At 43.4% G+C, this 24,744-nt stretch overlaps 1 protein-coding gene across 6 annotated transcripts in view; it reads right to left on the bottom strand.

Moving 5' to 3' along the window:
- Positions 1–19,216, bottom strand: part of CNOT4 (CCR4-NOT transcription complex subunit 4) — a 73,466-nt gene extending 54,250 nt beyond the window's left edge. For 5 of the 6 annotated variants that reach the window (XM_084306888.1, XM_084306892.1, XM_084306890.1 and 2 more), the window contains exon 1: positions 18,934–19,065. The gene's annotated coding sequence lies outside the window, so the exon portion shown is untranslated. Of the gene's footprint in view, positions 1–18,933 lie in introns of all 6 variants that reach the window. The other variant, XM_084306891.1, reaches the window with a different exon arrangement.
- Positions 19,217–24,744: the final 5,528 nt, after the last annotated feature.

Genomic DNA, 24,744 nt, shown 5'->3' with positions numbered 1-24,744 from the left:
ACTCATGCCATTGAAGGTTGCAGATGATGGCATTTAGGTTTAAAAGCAATCAGACAAGCTGACATGGGTGTAAGCAGCAGCATTAAAGGAATCTCTCTCATACTGTGAAGCACAAAATACACTGCCAAGGAGGCTGCTGATCCAAACACTTCCTGAGCTGGAGAAGCACAGACTTAGGGGCTGCTACCAGAAGGCATCACTACGTTTGTGCCAGCCTTATATTCCTCCACACAGCAGCTGCTACCAGTTGTTGACCACACCACGACACCAGACTGGACAACTGCATGCTGCTCCAGTACAGCAGTACACACACAGGGCTGGTCTAATTCACTACGAAGTTCCACACTTTTGGAAGCACAAAAGAAAAAGAGCCTGTAACACACACCACGAAGTTTGAACTGGTTTGGAGACCAGAATCCTTCCATGTCTTTTTAATTTCACTTCCTATCTCCAGAGCTGACTGGCATTTTTATAAGCTCACTTGTACAATGACTACAACTCAACCAACACAGCAGTGAGATTTATAAGCAAAGCTTTGTTTCTTGACAGAGCAATCTCTCCAATAACCACAGCCAGGCACCTCAGACCTCCTCATCTACTATAACTCATAACCCGCAGTGACAACCACAGCTGAAATCTTAACTATTTAAAGAAAAAGTAGAAGCAGCTCATCTGTAGATCCCATTGCATCATATGGCCAGGTAAGAAGGACTTCTGATATTTTTCAGACAGGTGGTGTCCCTTCTTATTGGGGAAGGGCTCTCAACAGCAGAGAGTACAGTTGTATCTGCAGAGTGACCAAAGTCAGTGCTGGAACCAAAGAACAGCAGCCAGTGCACAGAACTCTGGGCTGCCAGGAATTACACGTGCTGCTCTTCCCTCCCCCTCACATCTCCCAGACTAGAGAGGCTTCGTAAGTCCAGTTTGAAAAGCCTACAGAAGAGTCCCAGTTTCTCACCTGGCAGCAAACACCACATCAAACCTCCCACTAGGTGGAGAAAGATCACCCTTGAGCATTCTGCAAAAGCTAAACAGAGCTGATTAGTCTGGGTTTACCTGTGAAATATTTCTTATCTTTCTACAAATTAAGCTGAATGAGTTTGCCTTGAAGTCTCCCCTAGAAGATTCTTGCCTTTAAAAAAGGTAGTTTACTGGATTACAATTTACCATCATACAAACTGATATGATTAAAGATTCTGGGACCAGGGATTATGAGGGGGGAAAACCGAAGAAATCCCCTCAAAAGCAAAACACACCAAACCAACCTAAGAAAACCCACCCAGAACAAGCCCTAGTATATCGCCATAGCCTCTCGGAAAGGCTAGAGCTCCTTTTGAAAACCTTGGCTCAATTATCGCTGCCCTTATTCACCCCCCCACGGGAAGAAGCATAGGAAGAAACATAGCTGTCTGCCATGAGTAACAGATTTTTGTGTTGGGGGCCAGAGATGATAATGTCTCAGACTCGGAAAGGATTTTTTTGGCCTGTATCCTTACATTGGCTCCAAGTTTCTCCACTCCAAGACAACTAGAGTTTGTTTATTGTGATCTGTCCCGGTGCCAGGCTGCACGGCCAGCGCAGTGATAATCACCAAAAACCTCGGTGCAAACCAGTGCCAGAAGCATCACAGTTCTGCCTAGGCTAAAGGAAAGTCAGAACCAGAGATTCAAAGGAAGTCACCTCAAGCTAGCAAATCCTGGAAGATAAAAATGCAGAAAGAACATCTTAGTTTCTTGGTCAGTATGGCAACCAACAGGAGCCTCGCAGTAAAACACTATCTTGCAAGATGCTGGTCGTGAAGAGAGCAGAGTTACCAGATCAGACCTTTTCTAGAGAAGCTGAGCTCATGTAAGAATAAACTAGATGGTTCATCTCTTCTACTAGTTTTCTACAGAGCAGGTCATCAAGAAATAAAGTTCAGGTGCTTTATTCTGAAAGTTATTGCCACTGAACTGCATTTGAATGGGCAATATATCCCAAACAAGCCTTACACTGGAAAAAGCCATAATAATCTATCACACACAGCAAGTAATTCCCAAATTCAGGAGCCACAGGAGAAGTGGCTGCAACCAGATTTTTTCTTCGTTTAGCTGCACAGGCCAAGTACAGCAGCTGCTTTGGACAGAGCTATTCACTTCAGCCAGCTCCACACACAAAACCACAGAAAACAGAATTCAGGGAGCACTGAAGCAGCATCCTTTTCTCTTGTTATAACTCCATATTTTAGATTTGGGGTTGTTGACTCTTACCCTTTAGATTTCAGAGCTATGTCTATTTTTCCAGCTTAGTGTGCTTCTTGCTGTTTGTATTTTGGCTATAAGCATGACATTACTTACATGCATTCTAAAAGTGATCTCAAAACCAACTGACACTACAAGTTTAGGGGAAGACCATTCAGAAATTTAATTTTAATCACGTACGCCAGCCATTTTCCCCTCTTATAAACAGCCACATATCCCCACTAATCAAGGTATTTGAAATATTAATATGCAAACAAACCTAAATAAGCTCACAGCTACATTTGACAAGAAAAATAATCTACTTAATCTACTGTTTTAGCATTCCAAATTTTCAGGGTCTTGGCACCAGGAGGCTCAGTGATGATGAGCCATAACAAGTTACAAATGGGTGCTTTTTACCTTCACGCTTACCATGCGTGTTAACTACAGGACACACAACACAACAGATCAGATACCAGGTATTATTTGCTTTAGGAGAGCAGTTAAGCACAGAGCTTAATTTGATGACAAAAACCTTCCAAAATTAGTCTTAAGAAAGACAGATACTCCATTTGAAACACGCACACAGAAGTTACAAAATATAACAATGGGTCATCGTGCCTTGCCACTTCTGTGTGGGCTAGCATGTGATTACAAACCTATAATAGTGACTTTACAGTGTGGTTTAGTCTTCATCTGCAAGGTGTTGAACAGCAATTAAGTGTTTTAAAGAGCAACCTGAAAACCCTCATTAGTGTGCCAACAGCAGAGCGAGGGAGATGGAGAGGTTTTGCTGTCTCCAACAGAAACGTCCACTTTCAAAATAATGCCAAGTCACCACGCCACTGACTCACCCCCTTGGGTTTATAAAGGTATTTCTCAAAACCATTTATCCAGTCAACAACGTAGCTATAGAGCATCTTTCCTAGAGGTTTGCAAGGGGGAGGAGAAATATTCAGAGACACAGCATCCAGGCTATCCACTTAGTGGAAAGTGCCACCTCACTGGACCAGTCTACATTAATTCAAGTTTTTAATCCTCACCTGCATAAGGGCCAGATCCGTACGGTAACAAAGGTGTAAAGTAACAGAGGACAACACCACATAAGAGAAGGAAAAGTTTATCTGCTCTTTTTTAAGCAGGAATATTTGGCTATGAAAAGCAGGTTAGTTTTTTTTCCTCAGGTACTTAGCAGAAAAGGTTTGTAATCAGTGTTGTCCATGCAGATAAGTAAATCAGATGTTATCAAGGGGTTTTGGTTGGCGAAATGCACATAATGCATAATGCCTTTATAGCCATGTTAATGCTTTAACTAGATAAAACAAGGAAAACTTAGGGTGAATAAAGGGAAGCTCTTTTTTTTTTTTTTTTTGGGGGGGGGGGGGGTGTTTAATGCTTTTCTCCATTCTGTTTGTTAAACTTTAGTGATGTATGCATGTTTCAAGTCTACCATCATTCCCAGATTTAGACTACACCACCAGTCAAACAAATTCCCAGCTCTCACACAAACAGCAACCCTTTGGAAATGGATTAAGTGTTCCTGCTGCCACTGCAACACCAGCAACTCAATTCCCAAACTCTGGAAGGAAATGCTCATTGGGTGGAGTAGGTAGTACAGAAAAGAAGTCTGAGTTAAGAGTAGCAGAAGAGTAACGTCCTCTCCCAGGAGGAATGAAGTCTGACGACACCAGCAGAGACACTCTTCCCAGCGCCTCCATTCCTTAGGATTATGGACTAGAGCAGCTGCCAGGCTCTCTTCCTTCTCCACAAGGCAAGAGCCCTGAACTGACCACAGTCAGGATTCACTTCTATTTCCCTCTGCCCTGCAACAGGTCCCAAGATAAAGCACTACTTTCCAGAAGCTGTATTTCAAGCTACAGCTTTGCTTTTTGATTTTAATACAAAAAATAGTTTCAATGAAGGCCTGAAAAATGTTCCAGACAATATTAAAGTGACATTTACAGGCTTTTTTTTTTTGTTAAATTCCTTGAGATGTGTAGCCTTGGACATAAGACCAAGAATGCTATCGCACAGAACATTCTCTCTAGTTTAAGATCAGTGTGTAAGATAACAAAAGATAACACCATCCAGAATTACGTTTCTCCACTTGAAATCACAAGTCATTTTGTTGCAGCTGAACGCAAGTGCCTAAATACCAGAAACAAAGCAACAGAAGCCATTCTTGAACAGCACGGCACGGATCAAGGACAGCCACAAGAAAGGAAGAAAACGAGCATGGAGGGAAAGAAAGTTGTCTTTCTCCTAGCTCTGTGCTCTGCTGCAGGGTCCTGAGGCTGCCAAAGACAGAGAAGCCACGTTCTTGTGCCTCGAGCAGACTCCTGCAGTTGCACTACTCCAAAGCAACCCCAATGGTTTCAGGATATCAGCAAGGTTTGTAGGCTGAGATGGTATCTTTTATTAGACCAATGTATATAATAAACAGGTATACTGGTCTAACAAGACGCTACCGCTGTACTCGGCCTTGCAGACACAGTAATCCTTGGTGTCACTACCAGCCAGCTCATACTGAAGCATATTTCTGCAGAGTGGGGCAGGACGGCAGAATATAGCACCTCAAAATTCAGTAATTACTGACGGATGCAAATTACAAGCATGCTCCTTAATATATTCAGCACTTGATCCTGAATTCAGATGTCCCAAATTCTCACCAAAATTAAAGAATTTGTTAAATTTAAAAATTGTTTTTAGGTTGTTTGTAAGAATTAGAATCAGCTGTTGTTTACATTATTCTCAGTGAAAGGCACAAGAAGATGAACTTTCAAAATAGCCACACTTCAAGACCAACTATGGCACAGCAGAGGAAGCCACCAGCTACTCTGACAAAGGAGGGGGGCAAGAGAAGATCTTTGATACTCTGCAACAGGATACACATCACGAGCTACCTTTATATCTAAGTCTTTTTGACAAGGGTGAAGCAAGAAAATTGAGCCTTCCATGTACTATACCTGTGTAGTAAATCAAGCATCTTTTGTCAGTTTAAAATGGGATGAAAAGTCTTTGACATACCTATTATGGAGCCATCACATGGTGGCCACGGCAGGCAGCACTACGGCTGCTGAACATCCCAGCTGCATTTGCTTCCCTTTTAGCCACATTTATAAGCCTTGCATTTAGTCTTTCCCCAGAGTTCAACGCTAATTTAGGGTCTGCTTCTTAACTTTTTTCAACTTTTATAAGTCACTTTGTGTTTCAGAATGGTTCTCTCATGCTACTTATCTACAAAAGGACTACGATGTGGAACTGTTTATATGGCTTAACTAGCTTCCCCCGCATACACATCAAAAAACCTTACTTTAAACAAACATCACATCTTCATTTTTAGATGAAGACAAAATTATTTGAAGTTCATTTTCAATGTCCCTAATAATAGTCAAAGTACAAAACATAATCCACAAGTTATACAGGAGGCAAAGGACAACCTCCAACAACGGAAGACGTACTTTGATGTTGAATGTTTCCAAAAAATTCATACATTTAGATGAAGATCCTGTCCATCATTTTCTCTGCTCTTCTTACAGCAGAAAGTCAAGATTGCGGATTGCAGAACTCTACTTCTCCAGCAGTCACTTAATATTTAAAAATATTTAAAAGCTGACCTTTTAGCTGGCGGCCAGGTCTAGTTCAGAGTTAGCGGTGACCACGATATGTAAACTACTTATATCTGCTAGCTGCAGTCCAGATCTCCAGCACCCACAGTAACCAACTTTGTCCTTATCACACTAAGTTACCAGCTGTGTGGGGAAGCCAAAAACCAAGGTCAACCTGAAGAACAAATTACCTCCTCATTCCTCCAGGTCAGAATGAAATACACTTGTATGAATATTTATATTATTCCTGCTAAACTTGTTTGATGGACAGAGACTTGAAGAATATTACTGGACACACAAAGTTCTCCTAAACTCTCTTTTACAGCGTTCCCTAGAGGTATCAGGTATTTTACCAATACCTGTATGAGCTCACTAGTCCAGAATTTTTATCTTGCAAGTGCCACTAAACGATTGCAAGCCCTAGTACATATAAGTCAAAAAAGCCAGAATTGTTTTCCAAGTTTTTGTTTGTTTGTTTGGCTTTTACAGCAAATACAAGTACTAAGGTACTGAAAAAATTATGCATCCTTGAGCTTTTATCTAACAGCAACTTCAACATAACAAAGGGTTGGTTTAAAAACTTCTCATTATCCCCAAAAAGTCCCAAGCATGAAAAAGAATACCTGTAAGGTCTAAGATAACTATTAATGAAGGATACTATCCATAAGTACTGTACAAAGAAGAAAATTAAGTTTGGGGTGCCACATTTCCTTCCTTGCCTGCGTGCTCCCAGGAGACACTGCAGAAGCTATGAACCACCACGATGATGTTCAACAGCTAATTTTAATCTTTTATTCGTGACTTGATTCATAACCCTGCAAATCACTAGCAACCTGCCTAAAGGTCTTAGCTTAAGCAGAAAATTGAGACTTAAAGTCTGGTCCATGACAAATTATAGAGTACTTGCAGTTACAAGTTGCAAAAGTTACTCTGTATTACCTGCAATAAAATTGTGCTTTTTAACCAGCAGAAGTGAAGCCTACTCAGTTTCTCATGCTTTACATGGTGAGACAACTACATTAACTAGCTTTTAGACACAAACAGTGCTGTTACTGTTCCCAAGGCTTCGAAGAGAACTATAAGCTTAAAGGATAAAAGAAAAGAAAACCCTAGAGAGAAAAAACAAACAAGAGGAAACAACCACACACACAGCCAACCCCATCTTCACCACTACACCACTGTTATTCCAGCGCACTCCCAGGCTTACTGCAGCTGTTGAAGGGCTCAGGCTGCACCTGCAGTACCATGGACAGGGTATGCAGAAGTTCATTCACTTCTGAGCATTTAATCACTGAATTTAAGCAACCAGCTCAAGCTTTTTTTCCAGGTAACACCCTTTTTCAGTGAAAGATTCAGCAGTTCTTTGTATTTTACCCACAGGTTTCACTGCTTACTTCAAGGAGTTCCTTTCAAGTTTAAAAACCTTTTTGCACTTCCACTGAACCCACACTATCAACATTAAGGCCCACAACTTGGTTTGAAACTCAAGCATAGACAGCTTTCTGTTGATGAAGCAGAGGATTTTTGCATTTTCATTACAGCATCATAGAATCACTGAGGTTGCAAAGGACCTCAACAGTTTTCTAATCAACCTCCTGCTCAAAGCAAGGTCACAAAGACCAGCCCAATTACTCAGGGCTTTATCTAGCTGGGTCCTCAAAGCAGCCAAGGATGGACACCTCCTTCAGAAACCTGTTCTAACAGTTGACATCTCCATGGCGAAACTTTTTTTTTTTTTTAAGGCCAGTTATTTTAACTCAAGCCTGCTGTCTCTTGCATGCCCTCTGCACGCTGCTGTGAAGAGCCCAGCTCAGTACTCTCAGTACCCTGCCCACAGGTACCAGTGGTTACTATTAGCTCCTACCTTCCCGAGGCCTTCTCTTCTCCAGGATGAAGACTCAACTTCCCTTCATTTCTTCTCACTTGGTCTCATAGAGCATCAAACTGTCCCAAACATTTTGATGGCCTTCCACTGAACTCCACTCTGTCACCTTCTGGTGCTCGGTAGCCTAATGCCGGTATTAACGGAACAGCAACAGCTGTTACTGGTACCTTACGAACTCACAGAACATCAGCGAACTCACACGACTCGTATGCACCCATGACATTGAAATGTAAGATTTCAACGAATGGGTTGTCCAAGGAGGTGGTAGAGTCACTGTCCCACCCTTCCTTAAACACCCCCAGGATGCGGTACTTAGGGACATGGTTTAGCACGTAATCTTGGTGGATGGGGGACGGTTGGACCAGATAAACTTAGAGATCTTTTTCAACCTTTATGATTCCACATTAAAACCTTTTCCAGTACACATAAATTGTACGCTGCCTCTCTCACTGTAATCTCCCTCCTAGGACACCCCAACTCTAGAGAGGAAGAAAGAAGGGACATCTCATGTTCAGCCTGTAGCTGTTTCTAAACTAGAATTAGTTACGGAAGGCCTTCCAAAAAAAAGCCACCCAACTGAATGACAGTTCTGCTGAGCAGAGAAGTTTTACAGGATTAAATATATACTTGGATACACAGGGACAAGTAAATAAGATCAGAAAAGCCTCTGTTGTACACACTTTGAGATATAACATGAAGAACAAGAGTACGTTATACGGGCTATCTAAACCATAAGCTGATAGTCAAGGTGAAATAAATTAACAGAAGAGCCACAAGCACGCTTGTGTTCTGGGAAGGGCTTTGTCCTAGTGATAACCACAAGCAAAATTTCTAGTATCCATTTTCTAAACCATCCTTTCTGTACTCCAAACTTACTCATCAGGCTAATGGCAATGTATTTCAGGACAGTACTAGCTATTCAGACACCAGTACTCTTGGGTGAAATAAGTAACGTAAGGAATTGTTACCTACTGGGAAATCCATGTCTTGACCAGTAAGTCAGTGAATACCAGAGACAGGAGAAGAAGGCATGGAGAAGGGTCGTATCCAAAGATTTTCTTTAGACCTCCTGGGGGAGGAAGATATTTCCCTTTTTCTCAAGGGTATGATTGGGAAATTACAGGTACTGGAACAAACAGCAAAGCTTCATTAACAGAAAAACAAATCTCTACAGGCCTCCACACGTCTCAGAAAAGCCCCCCTCCTTGATTCCCAAAAACAGGGGAATAAATATTTCAGAATAAGGTCTGTACTCATCTAGCTTGTTTTTGTTTTTAATTCCCACAAATAAATTAAGTCCCTGCACCTCCTGAAAACCTGGTCAGGATCCTTGAGAAGCTACCCACAATCACACAGCAGCAGGAACAGTTGGTCAGTCTCTTCAATCTCATTCAGAAACTTGGGAAACAGCACAGTCATTGCCTCCAGGTTTTAGCTCAGCCATTTACGCTCTTGGTATCTTCACAGCCACATGAGAGCATAAGGAAACAAACCTGACTTTGGCCATATTGACAATGCTTACCTCTCACCACAGAGGCATAGCCAAGTCAGTTGTTAACCACGGGCAAAGGAACACCTAACAGTTTGGAGATACAGTAATATTAGATGAATAACCCGCCTGCACTTCCACTGTAAACCTCAGGCAACACAGCCACACATCAGAACTTCAATTTATACAGAGCTCAAGGCAGAAAACAAAATGCTAAAAATTAATGCCTTGATCCTACAAACATTTAAGTTGCACCTAACTTTACCCAATGGAGTGTATCTATTGACTATAATGAAATTACAAAGTGTCCTTGAGCCACAGAACAAGGCCAAAACTTGCAGCATCAAGTGGAAAAGTTGTGTTTTATCAGAGGAATTCCCTAGCATAAAGACTGCTGTGGCACACTGTAACTGTCTCAAGGTGTAAATCCGCGTGTTACAGTGGAACTGTTAAGTTACAGTACAAGTTTAAAGTACAAAAGGCCATTTTTACTTCATATGGATACAACATCTACACTTAGGTACCTATACTTACACGTAGATACTTGCAGGAGGAAACCAGTGGTTAAAGCACTAGCCCTAGCAACTGCCAAGTCCAATAGAGAGAAAAAAAGCACAAGTTACACATCAAGAAAGCTGAATTAAGTACATCTGGAAGGTAAAGTTGATTGCAAATATAGCATGCATCCTGCATCCAAGTTTATGGCACTGTTGAAGTGAATGGAAGCTAGGCCTTGGGTTTATTTCTTGTTTTATGCTGAAAGCATCAAAAGTTAAGTCTTCTCCAGAATCTACAATTCTGTAGCAGAGTTCTACATACTGCAGTATCTGTTCACAATTTAAAGAAATGAATTGGGCAGAACATAGGTGCATCTAACTAAAATGCAGCATCCAGTAACACCAGTGACCGATTGGTTCTGTTGGCTGAAGGCAGACATTGACTCGGCTCAGTTAACTTAAGAGAATAAAAATACCGTGCTTGGGACAGACACAAGTAGGATGCTCATTTAAAAGATTCACTGACACATCTTAGGCAACAGTGAACAGCACAGATGTCTACCATGTCATAGTTACGTTCAAACACACTTTAGGATTATTGCTTTTTTTTTTTTTTTTGTCAAGAGAATATTTAAAGTTTTACCTTGTGGGGAAAAAAACAGCACAAGACACCACACAAACATAGAACTGGAAACATAGCAAGAGCTTAAATGGAATAACTACAAAAAAAAAAAAAAAAAACATAAAACAAAACAAACTCCATTTCCTCCCCCCACTCACTTTTGACTGGGTTGCAGTTCAGAACCTTACATCTTCTGAAGATATCACTGGGCAGGAAGGAGAAGCCCTAGCCATTCCAGAATAAAATCCACTTCAGAAGTAGCCACTACATTCCCAGCCCTCCTACTCACTCAGCAGACATTGCAGTTTTCTATAAAATCTACCTTTCAGAAAGTGGAAGATAACACTTAATTCATTATTTCTTTACCCAACAAGACACCATTGTACAAAAAACATCAGTCCAGAGCTCAGATCCACAAGCCTAGGCATTTGAGACAACATCACTCAGAAGTTATCAATTATCTCTCAAACTACCATTCACTTTTAGCAGACTCAGTTAAGGATAAGAAATAAAGACATACAGATGAAAATATGGGCTGAAACTACAATCAAAAGACCGTCCCAAGGGTAAATGTTACATTGCAAGGAGCTAAGTTAAATTCCTCTCGGGCAGAAATTCAGGATGACCTTGATTTACCCATGTGTTTGGGTTTTGTTTTTAATAACTAAACACAAGAGTTTAAAGACTCCAGATAAGAATCGCGCATCAATGCCTTCAAGTGAAGGCTCCATCTCCAATGGGGTAAGTGCTGGAAAGTTTGAAGAACTCACACGCTAACAATGATAAGGCATAACCACTAGCATGTACTCACGTTTAAAACTAATCAAAGTAAACTACATCTTTACCATATATATTTGCTTTGCATTTCCAAAAAATAAGTTACATTTCAGAAAGCAAACCAAACTTCATACATATAACTATGTATGTACGGGTTAAACTTCAGAGGATGAAAGAATCTTCCTATCACTTACTCCATACAAGTGCTATAAATCCACAGAGGTGTCAAGTTTGAGCAGTATTCACTCCAATCATAAATCCTACCTCCCACATGTCTGGTTCATGAGTTACAATCCTCTGCTGCTACTGCTCAGGGAAATATGTATTTGTTAGTAAACAACGAGGTTGGGAAAGATCAGCACCTCCATTCAGGGAAGTACCTTTATCTCAATGGGGAATAGAGCATATGATGGCTTGAAGATAACCTATAGCTGTAGTAAACAAATGCTAGAGACAGTCACAGACAAAAACAATTGACTTTAAAAAAAGGAAAGGGAGAGCATTAAGAAGTATCCTGGGGACATAGTTTTCTAGGTCATTTTCTAAAAAGGCCGCGCAGAAAAGGAAAAAAAATAATATTCTAAAAAGAAACAATCCAGTAAAACACTCAAAAGCAGAGTTATCAGTTTCCACAAGCTTCAGTAGGGTGTGAAGCACTGGTTTTAGATATATTCCTTCTACTACTGCCTCAGCTACATGGAAGCACATTAATTCAGGCAGGTGAATTTAAGGAGTCACTAGCTATGTACAAAATCCTGAATTAAATCCCCCAAAAAGTAATCTGCCAGACTGCAAGACGCTATAAAAAGCACAGAAGTTCAAATACACTGCAAATGCACTTGCCCAGCATATTCTTTAGATGCTGTGGCTTTACTTCACAGGTTGTGTTTGTTCCCACCCCTCCAAACTAATAAACAGCTCTGAATTCTTACTGATCAAGAGCAGCTGAGTGCAGTGCCTTCAGAGAAGCCTAAGCCCACATGAGATGTAAACTAACAAGAATCCAGATGAGATTCAAGTAACTGCCTTAAGAGAAAGAAGAACTGGTTATTAAATTTTTCTTTTTTAAAAAGAAAATGAAAAATTAAAGAGAAATACAGTATTAAAGCAGCCTCACCAACTTCTATATTGATGGCGGCTCTGGTTGAGGGGGATGCTCTCTTCAGTATCTGGCTTTATATTTACTAAAACAAAACTGTGATGGTGAGTTCTCATATACCAGTGTCTTTCCCGAGTCCATCCTAAGTCCCAGGAAAAAAGTGGTGTGCTATCGGAAGGGGCTGCCCTGCACTTCTCTGGAAGTTGCCGCCAAGCTTTCAGAAGTACATTGTGCATGCAGCACGAGCAGCAGCTGGTTGCTCCCCTCATCCAATGCGTGGCTCAGCTGCTCAGCACGGCTGACTACAGTACTGCAGATGCCAGAAGGAACCTGCCTCTCACCTCTTCCTCCCAAGTGAAATTTGGTAGAAAATAGAAAAAAAAAAGTATGCGAGTGTGTGCACAGGCGCACAAACTAAAAATACAACAAACAGTAACTGGTATTAATTATCAGTAGAGATAAAGTAAGGATTTTAATTCCCAATGCCTATCTTCTGGTTCTTCACTTAGCTTACATTCTACATAACTAATCCAAAAGAGTAACAGCAATGCCACAGCAGGCCTCCTCATGAAGATGGCTGTAAGGGCTCCCTTTTTTCTTTGAAAGCAGTTCGCCAGCAGCCCAGCAAAAGATGCTACTCTTCACAGAACCAATTGCGAGCAGTTTCCAACTGAGGCAAGGTGTTTTCTCAGCACTGTCAAAGAGTCATAGAGTCACACAACACAGCTGGTTCTTACCGAGTTTCACTGCACTATGTATTTACGTAGTAGTAACCAGAGCAATCCTTCTCCTACAAGGTATGCCGCTGCCCCACCCCCAGGGAATCACGAGCCTGCAAGGTTAAATCAAAATGAGACCATGAGCAAAATGATTAAGAAATTAATGGCTTTAAGAGAGCCCAATTAGAGCAGGAAGCCACTACACTGCTGTGAACAAGAGGATGGACCTACAGTGAAGCATTCCTTACAGTTACCACTACTAAAGACAAACAAAACTATAAACCAGCCAGAAGATGCCTGCCTGTGTGCAAGGACAGCTTGATGATTAGAAAGCTGATATTTCCTTACATTTCCCAGCTATTCTTTCATATTTTTGTTGCACGCTAACAGTTATGTTGAAGAAAGCCACCAGCAATCATCCTCTGCCTTCAGACTTACCACCTGATATTCCAGAACCAGTTTGCCAGTAACTGTGAAACCACAACATTAATATGTTAAATGCACACTTCACTAAATGAAAGTATTGGCAAAGAAGCTTTCAAAGACAAGAAGAAACTGCAATTTCTCAAACTTGGTTCCTTCAGTCACAACTTCCTTGACCCTTCGCGCAAGACGAAGTTTGTAAAAGGAAAACTCATCGTTGTAGGATGAGGGATTGGACTTGCTAACAAGCAACAGAAGCACCTGCAAGTGTGCTTTAGAGGAGCAGCAGTTCTATGATAAATGGCAGCAAGATTAAAATCACTGGACAAATTGGATTAGTGTTTCTGGGCCCCTCTCTCATCTGGGCTAGTGCTTTCAGCTAATTCCAGCAGTTCAGGGCCCCTACCTTTCACACTGATAGGGGGAGATGCACTCAGATTATCTGTCAGGCAAGCTGACCTATAAACACAGATTTTGACCTAACAAGTTTTGGCCTTTCTTTTCATGCTACTTTAGGAGCTCTCAGAGGACACTTTTTTATGAATGAGACACTGAAGATGAATTCTAGATTTCATTAAAGGAAAAGTCACATGTAACGAAGCAGTAGCTATTCAAAGAGAGAGGGTATAGTTTCTATTTCTGAATCATCCAGCAGCTCAAGGTAACTTCTGCAGATCACAGTGAAGCTTTAGGCCTTGAACTGACAGGTACAGCCACAGCTACATATATACCGATCTTCACTCATTATGTTTGGAGAGAAGGTAGGAAAAGAAAAAAAAGCAGTGGAACACTTTCTCCATACATCTCATGACTACCACTATGCACTTCTCCACTCCCCCCCACCCCTCTTTTTGTTTAATTTCTGAGTTGTACTGCACACCAGAAACTCCAAATGACAGTTATCACATACTTATCTCTGTGGCACATCACCTTCATCAAAACTTTCATCACTTTGAACTCCCTCAGGTCAGCAATTGCAAAGTATATATTTATATCACTGAATTATTTCCTTCAATTCCTGCATTCAAGTTGTTAAGTGTGTATTTTTTTTTAACTGGTAAATTATTGTTAACATGTAATAAGAGATAGGTTTGAAGTAATAACATTACCTCAGTTGCAAATACAGTATTTCACACTTCTATGAGTCTTAGCCCAGGCATCTTGCAATTTAAAATTAATATACACTGTTCAAACAGGTTTTGTATTAAGGTTTCTGCCATAACTGTAGATTTTAACTAAAATACTAGAAAGTAGGCCACGTGTTTGTAAGTGATCTGTTGAACACACTGTTCCTAAAACAAGTTGCCCAGCTTCTCACTTGTCCGTTGCATTAAGCTGGGAAGCTAGTAGCAGGTCTTCCTATACAGCGTACTATTTGCCCTACGATTAGTGAGATTGCCACCCTTTTACATACTATTTTTCTGTATCAAATTTTACACAGCAGAAGCTGTTTAAGAATATCCACACTGGGAAAGTAAATGCCTGTTCTGCTCAGCAAGGAAGAGATTAGAGCTCAGTAGCCCAAAACAGAAGATTAGGTTGCAGTCCGCCATGAAGGAGGCCTAAAAAAATGTGCTGAAGTAGTAGCAGGGATGAAGCACTACTTAAAAACCACAGTACTTACTCCTGTCAATCATACAAAGTTCCTGTGATTCTGTTCCAAATTCGTTAGCAGAAATTCAAAGTCAAGAAAGGGAAAATACCATCGTTACACGTTCTTTCTCCATCCATTTCATCTCTTTTGAAACAGAAAGAAGGGGAAATCCTAGTGCTGCTAACTAGTATTTACAATCAAACACAAGATGCTGCAATTTTGCATTTCAGAAATCAAGGACTAAGCTGTGATGACTAAGAAAACCAAACCCCAGAAGGACACAGTCCAATGATCTGCGCTCCAACAGGGAGCCCTCCATCTCACCACCCAAGCCTGGAACAGCGCAGTTATTTAACATCAGATACTGCAGGCAATTGAAATCTACTTCATATTAGGCATCTAATTCTTGAGAGCACAGCAAGGAAGAAACCGATGCTGGGACCGCAGAACAAAGTCACTCACAGACAACCAAAATTTTGCCATCATCCTTTACAAGAAAACAGATCCTGGTCAAAAGCAGGCAGCACTGCTCTGGGAGCGAGCCCCGGCCAAGAGCTAAGCTCCATGCCCACCAAGTTCAGCAGCACGTTTGCTTCAACTCTACAACCATCTTTAAACTCACTGACTACAGTATGCACAAAGCCCTTTCTACAGACCCCAACCCACCTCTCCCCAGTTTGAAAACCAGCAAGAGATGAAGTAACTAATAAAAATACCAAAATGGACGATTATTTTGAAATCAACTCTAACATGTCCTGCTCCAGAATATAGTACATAGATGGGTTTTAAGATACACAGAAAAGGACTGATAAGATGTCATCCTCTTGCTTCCTCATGCTGTTACAGCATGTGCATAAGGTAGCACATACATAAACTACTCTGTACACATGTTTAAGAAAACACTGTTAAGGCCCCCTGAAATGAAATGCCCCTACAAGAAATACCTTAGATTTGCCGTGATCCTAGAACAGCCAGGGGGAAACGAGCAAAAAACACGCTACCCCACCCCCACAAAAAACACCAGACCTTATTACTTAAGTGCTACATGGAAAACATTATTTTAAACACTGATTCTTTTCTTTAGGCTGGAGTAACCAGTCTAATAACAGCTAGCCACAGCTAGTCAAAAACATGACTTCTGAACATTCACTAATTTAGTAGACTGTTTAATATATTTTTGAAGTAAGAAGAGGATGAGGATCTCCCTTTTAAGCTCACACAAGAAAGACATCATCTGACACAACCAAAGGTACGATGAAAGTTTCTGGTACAACGTAACAAAACCCAGTTTGATGAAAACATACACCTAACATATCCAAAGGGTTTAGCACAAGAACGTATGTATACATGCTTTTACTTAGAGCTTACACTCACACTGCCTGCTAAATACTTGTATCTTCCTCCCAGTTCGCTTACAGGTAGAAGCAGAAGATCTGAGCACCATCCTAATCCATGCCAAACCATCTGCTGTATACTTCAGTTTTGAAGACTGGTAAGCATTTATAGTTGTTAAAATGCTAGTAAATTTTAACCAAGTCTCTTGAAAGGAACTGGTCTGTTCTCCAAGAACTAGAAGGGGCCCGAAGAGATGCCTACTTATTCACCGAATCCTGACTCTTCACGCTGTTTCCATCTGATAAAAATAGGACAAAGTAGACAGAATTTACACACTAGAAATCAAAGAAAGCACCAAAACTATCTTAAAGAACAGAAGCATTCAGGACATTAAAGCAAGGTAAACTTCGCCATCTTTCACAGATGTATTAAATTATCATTGCAATACTACACAAATGCAAGTGGTGCAAAAGGTGGTTTGTAGAAGCTAAGACACCATTCCCTACATGAACATTCAAGAGCTCTTGATGTTAGTGGTTTTCCTGAGCAATTAATTTCCTTCCAACACGTGGTAAGGCCTTGGACAACTAACTTCTTAGCTCTGATAAAGGGATTCATGGCCTAAGATGCCTTGGCTGATCTATGATCAGTCATTCAGAAGATGTTTTGTACGCGCAGGTCAATGAGTTTATTTCAGATGGTAGTTATTTCAAAGATGTAGGTAAAGTTTTAAGAAACAGCTGTCAAGGTTAGGCCTTCAGGGCCCTTGCTTGATCAGAGATCAAATTCTTGTTCAGAGTAATTTCAAAACACTTCACTTATATATAGAATATCCTAACTTTCCTGAACTACAGCTGTGAAGGACATCTATCTGTTTGTAATTGCTATTTTTAATAAAAAAAGGAAAGCCACATACTTGTGCAGATTCTCTCACCAAGTTCTTTAACCCCAGCATTCCATTTAGAGGGCACCGCATAGCAGTTCTTATACTTGCTGAAGAGAAAGCACCAACAAATTTTGAGAGCACTATTCCTGAAAGGCACTCACCACCCTTCCTCTAGAAAGAAAGAAGTTGTTAGGATCGTCCAAGAGTCATCATTTAAAAAACTAATCAGAGGCGGCACCTGAAGAAACAGTAAGTTAAAAGCAGAGATCATTTTATCATTGTATTCCCCCCTTTCCAAAACAATCCCTTCCCCTAGGATGAACTTTGCTTGCAATTCAGCCAAGTTCAACTGCCAAGCATTTCTAAACACTTACATGTGTTCATCTTGTTTATGAATTAGAAACTCTACCACAGAATCCCAACAGCTTAAGGTGCAACGCATCCGAATCCTAGACCACGCGCTAGTTCGCTGCATTATTAGAGAAACAGGAAGAAACTAGATGCATATTTGAGTATTTGGAGGCCAGCTGAAACCAATCCATCCCCTCAAACCTCACAGCTATCTTATTCTCTGCTCTTCTTAAGGCTGCATTTTGTTACACTTTCCCTGTGCAAGGAACAAAACAGGAACACGGGGAGGACAGCAGGAATCTCATTCCTCCACATATTCATCTATCTGTAGGAGTGTCTTCTGTTAATGCCAGTCATCATGTTTACATGAACACGAAGTCAAAGTACCGGGATGCCCAAGTCGAAACACTTTAAAACTAAAATGAAATACAGACAGTTAAAGCTCAGTGTGTTACAAATCTGTACAGGCTCAGTAAACATGCTCTCGGCCAACATTAACTTCTAAAACTTGGGCAGGAACAGGCGAACATCTGCAGGCCCAGAGTTTCCACAGCTTTAACCAGCTGATGGCTTTTGCTTACATTAAGATACGGTCCAAAGAATTGTTTCTCCTGCGAACTACGCGTCTGGTGTCACTATACTGACACAGACGTCTAAGCTATGGACTATTAAATCCTTCCTGGGACGGTGAGGAAGCGTTTTAAGGAAGCGATCTCGTGTGCTTTCCCTCCCATCTTCCCGTGCACACGGGGACAGCGGCCGCTCGCTCCCAGCCGGGCAGGTAGAGCAGTGTGACAGCCACTGGAAGCCAGACGCGAGTCCGCACGCAGCCCTGTCATTTGCTCCTGCTCACGCACAAAATGGAAAGGGCTCCTGGTGCTTTGCGAGGGGGAGAGACGGAAAGTTACGTGCCGATCCTTTCGCAGACGGCCAGATCTCAGGAGGTTACACGGACGGCACAAAATAACACGAGAAAAAAAAAAAAAAGCACAAGACGCTGCCATTTACCATCTGCTCCCCTCTCCCCCCCCCCACCCCCAGTATTAAAATAAAAAGTGCCTCTCGCAAGAACAAATGGAGCCCGGCCGCGGGGAGGAGGCAGGAGGGGACGAGAGGAAATTTCCACGCCAAGCCGGGGCTCCCCCCTCGGCGGCCGCCCGTGCCCGGGGAGGCTCCGGGGCCCGGCCCCCGCCGCGGGGTCCCCCTGCGGCCGCCCCCCGCTGCCCGGCGCCCCCCTCCCGGCGGCGGCCGCCGCCTCGCCCCGCGTCCCCCCCGCCGCCGGGGCCGGCCCGGGGGGGTGGGCTGAGGCCTGCGCCGTCCCGGCGAAGCCTGGGCGCTCTCGTAGGCAGGGCGGCCCGGCTCCCACCCCTCCTCCTCCTCCTCCTCCTCCCTCCTTCCTCCCCCGGCCCGGCCTGCGGCTCGCACTCACCCGCCTTCCTCGGCTCGGCTCGGCTCGGCCCGGCCCGGCTCGGCCCTGCCCAGCCCGCGGTGCGTGTGCGCGGCTCCCTCTCCCTGCCGGGCCAGCGGGGGCGGGCGGGCGAGCGTGTGGGGAAGGAGGAGAGGGGAGAAGGAGGAGGAGGAGGAGGAGGAGAAGGGTGGGGAGGGAAGGCGACGGGAGCCGAGCGCAGAGCGGGGGGCGAGCGCGGCGGCGCTCCCGGGGCGGGACCTGTGGCGGCGGCCGGCCGGGCGCTTCGGCGGCTGCTCCGACGGCCTTCAGGCGAGGGACGGGGAAGCTCCGAGCTCGGGGCGCTGCGCTGCCAGCCCGGCCACCATCTTACATTAGGGAGACTTGCCCTGGACGCCGCCTCCCCTGCGCTTGCGCCGCCGACAGTGGGCGGGGAGCGGCGGCGGGGGGCGGCCGCGGGGACGGGGCGCGACGGCAACACCGCGACGGCGCGGGGCCGCTCGGGACTTGTAGGCGGCCGGGGCGGGCACGGCCGGGCCGGGTCGGGCCGAGCCGAGCCGGGGCCCCGCTGCCGCCGCTCGCTGCCCCCCCGTTGCCCCCTCCGGGCTGAGCCGCCCCGCGCCGGGGGTCCCGGCCGCCGCCCGCTGCGGTCCCGGCCACCTGTTGCCGGCCGTTGAACCCGGACAGGTCCGGCGAACCGGCTCTTTTTTTAATTTTATTTCATTTTATTATTTTTTTTTCTCCTTTCCCCAGCCATTGCCGTCGCTTCGTTTTGTTATTTTTTATTATTATTATTATTTTTATTATTACTATTTTCTCCCGGCTCCGTTCTCCGCCCTTCGTGGGGGGGGGGGGAGCCGTCCCGCCGCCTCCTGCCCCGGCTCAGGACGCGGAGCCGCAGAAACCGGGACCCCCCCTCGGCCCCGGCCCCCCTCGGCTTCAGCCCCCCTCGGCCCCAACCCGCCCGGGCCCGGGGTTCGTCCCGGGCAGCGGGCAGAGGCGCGGCAGCAGCCGTCTGCTGGGTTCCCCCTCTGCAGTTTCAAAATTCAGGCAAATCCTGTCAAGTGACTTTGACAGGGGCGTCTTCCTTCCTGCAAAGCCCGCAGGAAAGGATCCCTGCCCCGCCGGAGACTCGCCTCGTTGGTCTCCGTATTGACAGAAACTCCGGCAGAGCCGCGTTGCTGCTGCCTCTTCTTTGCACCGAGGGAACCAAAGCCCCCAGGCCGCGGGCCCGTCGCACCTCAAATCCCCCCGCAAATCCCCCTCCTTGTGCCTGCAGCCCCCATAGATCCGTGAGGGTCCGTGAAGGACCCTCAGCACCTCAGCTACCAGCCAAGAGCCGTTCTATTGCCTCTCTGGTGGCAGCTCCTGCCCAGCTCATGCAGCTTCACTCTGGCTGTTCAGCCACCACTTATCTCCCACACGCGACCTATTGGGACCTCTGCCACGGCAGTACCCACCCCAGGCTTTTACTTCAGCAGTCGCTAGGTGAGAGGTGGTCATTGCAGTGGTCATCGCAGAATGTGCTCTGAACTGATCAGTACAACTGATTAATGTAGTAATGTGATGTTTTTCATCTTTACATTTATATCTTAAAGCGTTACGTACTCATACAGCCTCTCACCACATGCCTGTTCTGCTAGCAACACAGTGCCTCATGTCATCTTGGCTTATTCTCCTGCCCAAAACAAGCCAACGTTACCTCCTGCATATAAAGTTTTATATCGATATAAGTATATCTGAAACATCAAGCTCAATGAATTAACTTTACCACTTCTAGCTATAGGCAAGCTCCAAGCCTGCATAAAAATAAATAGTTTTCATTGGCAGTCCTGACATGTGTAACACAAATGCAATGCTCTTTTGGAAACAAAGCATACGATGAAATTGAAAGAGCTGTATATATGAGAAATTCTGTGTTTGCATCTTCAACTGTAACATATACATCATAGATATAGCTACATAATAATCAGGTTCCAATGAATATATATAAAAATAATAGACTTTCTCAAAAAATGTGTGTTTTGCACATATTCATATCAAGCTCTATATAAATGATTAGGCTCCAAAAGTACCTATTATGTAAGTAACTTACATAAGGAATGTAGTTGGTGACACACCTGGCAATGCTTCCTGTTGAATAAAGGTAAGTGCTTGGACTCTCAAAGAAAAATGAAACTAATATATCTAAGAGCTGCGATTCATGGATCAGAGTTAAGGCTGTTAATATTAAGTGGATTCGGTGTTTTTTTCTAATCCACTGCTGAGGAGTCTTCCCCTTGCTAAGAGGCTGTTCCTAACTCTTTTACTGAGCCCCACATGAACACAAATTTCAGCACACATCTGCTGTAAGAGTAATTCACTAGGCCATCATGTGGCCATTGCTAGATTTAAGGTGGCCATTGTTAGATTTAAGATGTCCTTCAATTAATTATTTTCTTGCTTTTAAGTAACTGTAGTTATTTCAATAGGTTATTCTTACTTACATGGCCACATTTTGACACCTCAATCACCTTTGGAAAGGTTTATTTTTCATTTGTTTTGAATGGGTCTGATAACTGAGAAGGATTGTTTCTAAGAAACTGTTTCTGTATCTACAAGGAAAACTTTTCAGAGTATATTCTCTTGGAAATAACCAGTGCATACCAGCTAGAGTACAAATGTGCGTCCATAGGATTTACATTTTTGGCTTGCCCTCCACTTCCCCTGGCTTGGATGAGGAGTACTTAACACGAGCACTTCAAGATGGTAAAGTTTGCAAAGCATCTGCACAGACTGCCAGATAAATAGCTGGCAAGAAAAACCCAACAGGGCAGCACTTCTGGGTGTGGAGATGTGCAACATCATTGCCCCAGGGCTGGCCAGCCACCCAGTCAGCCACCTGCTAGCTGGATTGACCCTGGTCTGTCAGTGTGTGCTGGAAATACAGACAGCATACATGTTTCAGTGTGCTAGTATTGAGAAAATCCTTCAAGATTTGGAAAGCTGATGCTCCTTAGTAGTGCTGGAAGCAGCAGTTGGACGTGTGCACCTGTTTCATACTGACAGTCAGGTTTCATCCACAGAAAAAAAAAAAAAAAAGATGTTTTTCCAAGCTTCTGCAGAGCCTCATTGATTACGGAAAGTTCACAAGTATTAGTGCAGAATGATATACAATAGCTGATGACAGGATTTTTAGAGATTCAGCCTTATTTACTGCACCAACAGTAAGAATTGCTCCCTGGACTGCTATGGATGTTAATGATGTTGCCATTCCTTTTGTCAGTCTGGGAGACCCAGCCATCTTTCTGCTCCTCTGGCTAATGACACCTTTTACTGGGCAAATGTGCTGGATAAAGGAACTATATGACTCTTCTGAGTAACAGCAGAATAATAACGAAGGGCTTTGTTGGAAAATTGAAGGGCAGGTGGAGGAGCCTTACAAACACTCTGATCAATATTTGCTGCAAGTGACAGATGCTCACCATGTCTTGCTCAAAATCTATGAGAGAAGCAGGAAGTGTCCAAGCTGCTCAGGGAAGCAGAGTGAGGGATTTTGTCCTGCTCTTTTTTAAATGAGAGAATATATTGGTGAAAAATGAATGTGTTGTAGCCAAAGATATGAAAGAAATGTATCTTTGTTACTGCTTTTGTTAAGAATCAGTGTTATTAGGGAAAAATGAGAACTTCGGGATGCCTCTGCCAATTTTTTCATGGTAATCTTTACTTACTCAGCTTAACTCTGGCACAACACACCTTAAGTGCTAACTGCCCCTACCTTTGCAAATGAAAGCAGAAATCACTCCTGCTTTCTGGAAAGGGCACAGAAATCCATGGGGACCTACAGCGAGTCACCACTACTCTTGTTAACCTCCAGGTGCACTTGAGGTACTAGTACGCATATAACATCCTAATATTCTTCAGAGGTCTGCTTCCTTCTGCACAATTTCCAGCAAATTTGCCTGTATGCCATTTTCCTTGTCCCAAACTCTTCTGAAGCTAGATACTTGCATGCAAGCTAACACAAGTTGCCACCAGCATCCTTCCAGCTCGTCTTGTGCCTTCTGGCTTCTGCACTAAAATCCATTTGCAGGATCCATGGACTTCTCTTTCCTATTCCCCTTTTCTCTTTTGAAACATTTTTCATGCATTGAGCAGCTTGCAAGGCTCATGTTCCTCATCATTATGGTGCCTTGGTTGCCAGAGACAAATTGCAAATATTTGTCATGAACACTGAACACAGTGCCCATGATAATAGGTTTCTCCTTTTGTTTCTCTTTCTTTTTCTTTCTTTTTCTCTTTCTCTTCTTTTTCTCCTCTTTTTTTTTTCTTTTTCCTTTTTGTTTCCCTCTTTTTTCCTCCTTTTCTTCTTTTCCTTTTCCTCCTCATTTTTTCTTTCCTTCTCATTTTTTCTTTCCTTCTCATTTTTTCTTCTCTATTTCAGTATGTCATTCCCATATGTTTTTTCAGTCCAGGCTTCCCTAGGAAATGGATGTTCCCAGGAAACCTGGTTGCATGTAACAAAGAAAGATGCCTCTCACTTTACTCTATTCTATAGAAAGCCTGTACTGGTTCTGGAACAGGAAGAATGAAAGATCCTGAACTTGTGAGAGGTGAAGAGGAACAGGATTTAAGTTTGCAGACTATGTGCACCTTGGTAGGGATTTTACCTTGAAGTGCATTTCCAAGAGATGAGGAAAAAGTCTTACTGTAAAAGGCGATGGATAAATCAGAGGAGTACGCAGCATTGCATAGAAGAGTGCTGAAAAATACTCAACTGCAGAAGCAAATGAGAGACGCCATACAGATGAGCAAGATGGTTGCATCACTTTGCTCTGTGCATAGTAAAATGGGATGCAGTCTTCGCCTTAAGATCTCTGATAGCACGTACAGGTCAGCATCGTGTGCGCTAAAAGAAAACAGACTTTAGAGTGACTGGCCTGAATCCAAGGATTTGATATTGCTCAAGATTTGATTATAAGCGTCTCATAATCTCAGCATTTTGAAATGTTTAATTTTGGTAATTCGTCTCATAAAACGTGAAAGGAGCTAGGAGCTCAGTGTGCTGAGCAACGTATGAGCCAAATTAAATCTGCTATTGCTTTTTCCTTTTCTGCATCCACTGTTGCAATAAATATGTCTGCCCTGCAATCTGCCTTCCCTTTAACTCATGCTGGGCCGCCGTGTTGTTTGAGCAGCAGGAAGAGCAGCAGCGAGGCCAGAAGCGCAGCCAAGCAGCATGAGGTGGGGACGTAGATTGGATTCTCCTTTGTGGAAGGCCACAACGACCACACTGGGGAAGACTGTGCCAAACTGGTGGAGAGAGGCTCGTGGTTCACACAGCTCACTTTCACTGCCAGTGATGGCATGAAGATATTACCTGGTTTGAAGATGCAACGCTCCACTCGAATACAGGATGTGACAGCAGTATTTCCCTCAGCAGCACTTGAAAACTGACCGTCTCTCTGGATTCCAAAAGGCATTTTTGTAACCTCAGTCTTCGCGTTTCAGTGTAGTGGTTTGAAACAAATACTAGCTCTACAACTCCCTGTATGAAGTGACATCATTTGACAGCTGTTGTAAATCACATGAGTACATTACAATACCGGGGTTCAGTGGCAATCTCACACATATAAATCTTTTCCAACTCACCCAGTTCTGGGGATTTAGAATGAAAAGTCCTGGAGGTCCTGCTCACACCCTTTGTGCTCTTGCAGCCAGTGTTTGCTTTATGGTGGCAGTGCTCCACCTCTCAGGATTGCCTCTCTCTTGCATTCAGTTTGGCAAATCCTAGTATTTGAGGCACCGCCATAAAGGCAGGTCTGGGTGTGCTGCACGCAACCCATGAGACAGTAT

This window comes from Netta rufina (genome assembly GCF_964035555.1).
Source record: "Netta rufina genome assembly, chromosome: 1".
Classification (NCBI taxonomy): domain Eukaryota; kingdom Metazoa; phylum Chordata; class Aves; order Anseriformes; family Anatidae; genus Netta; species Netta rufina.
The sequence above is the reverse complement of the archived record's forward strand: the minus strand, read 5'-3'. Positions and strand labels throughout refer to the sequence as shown.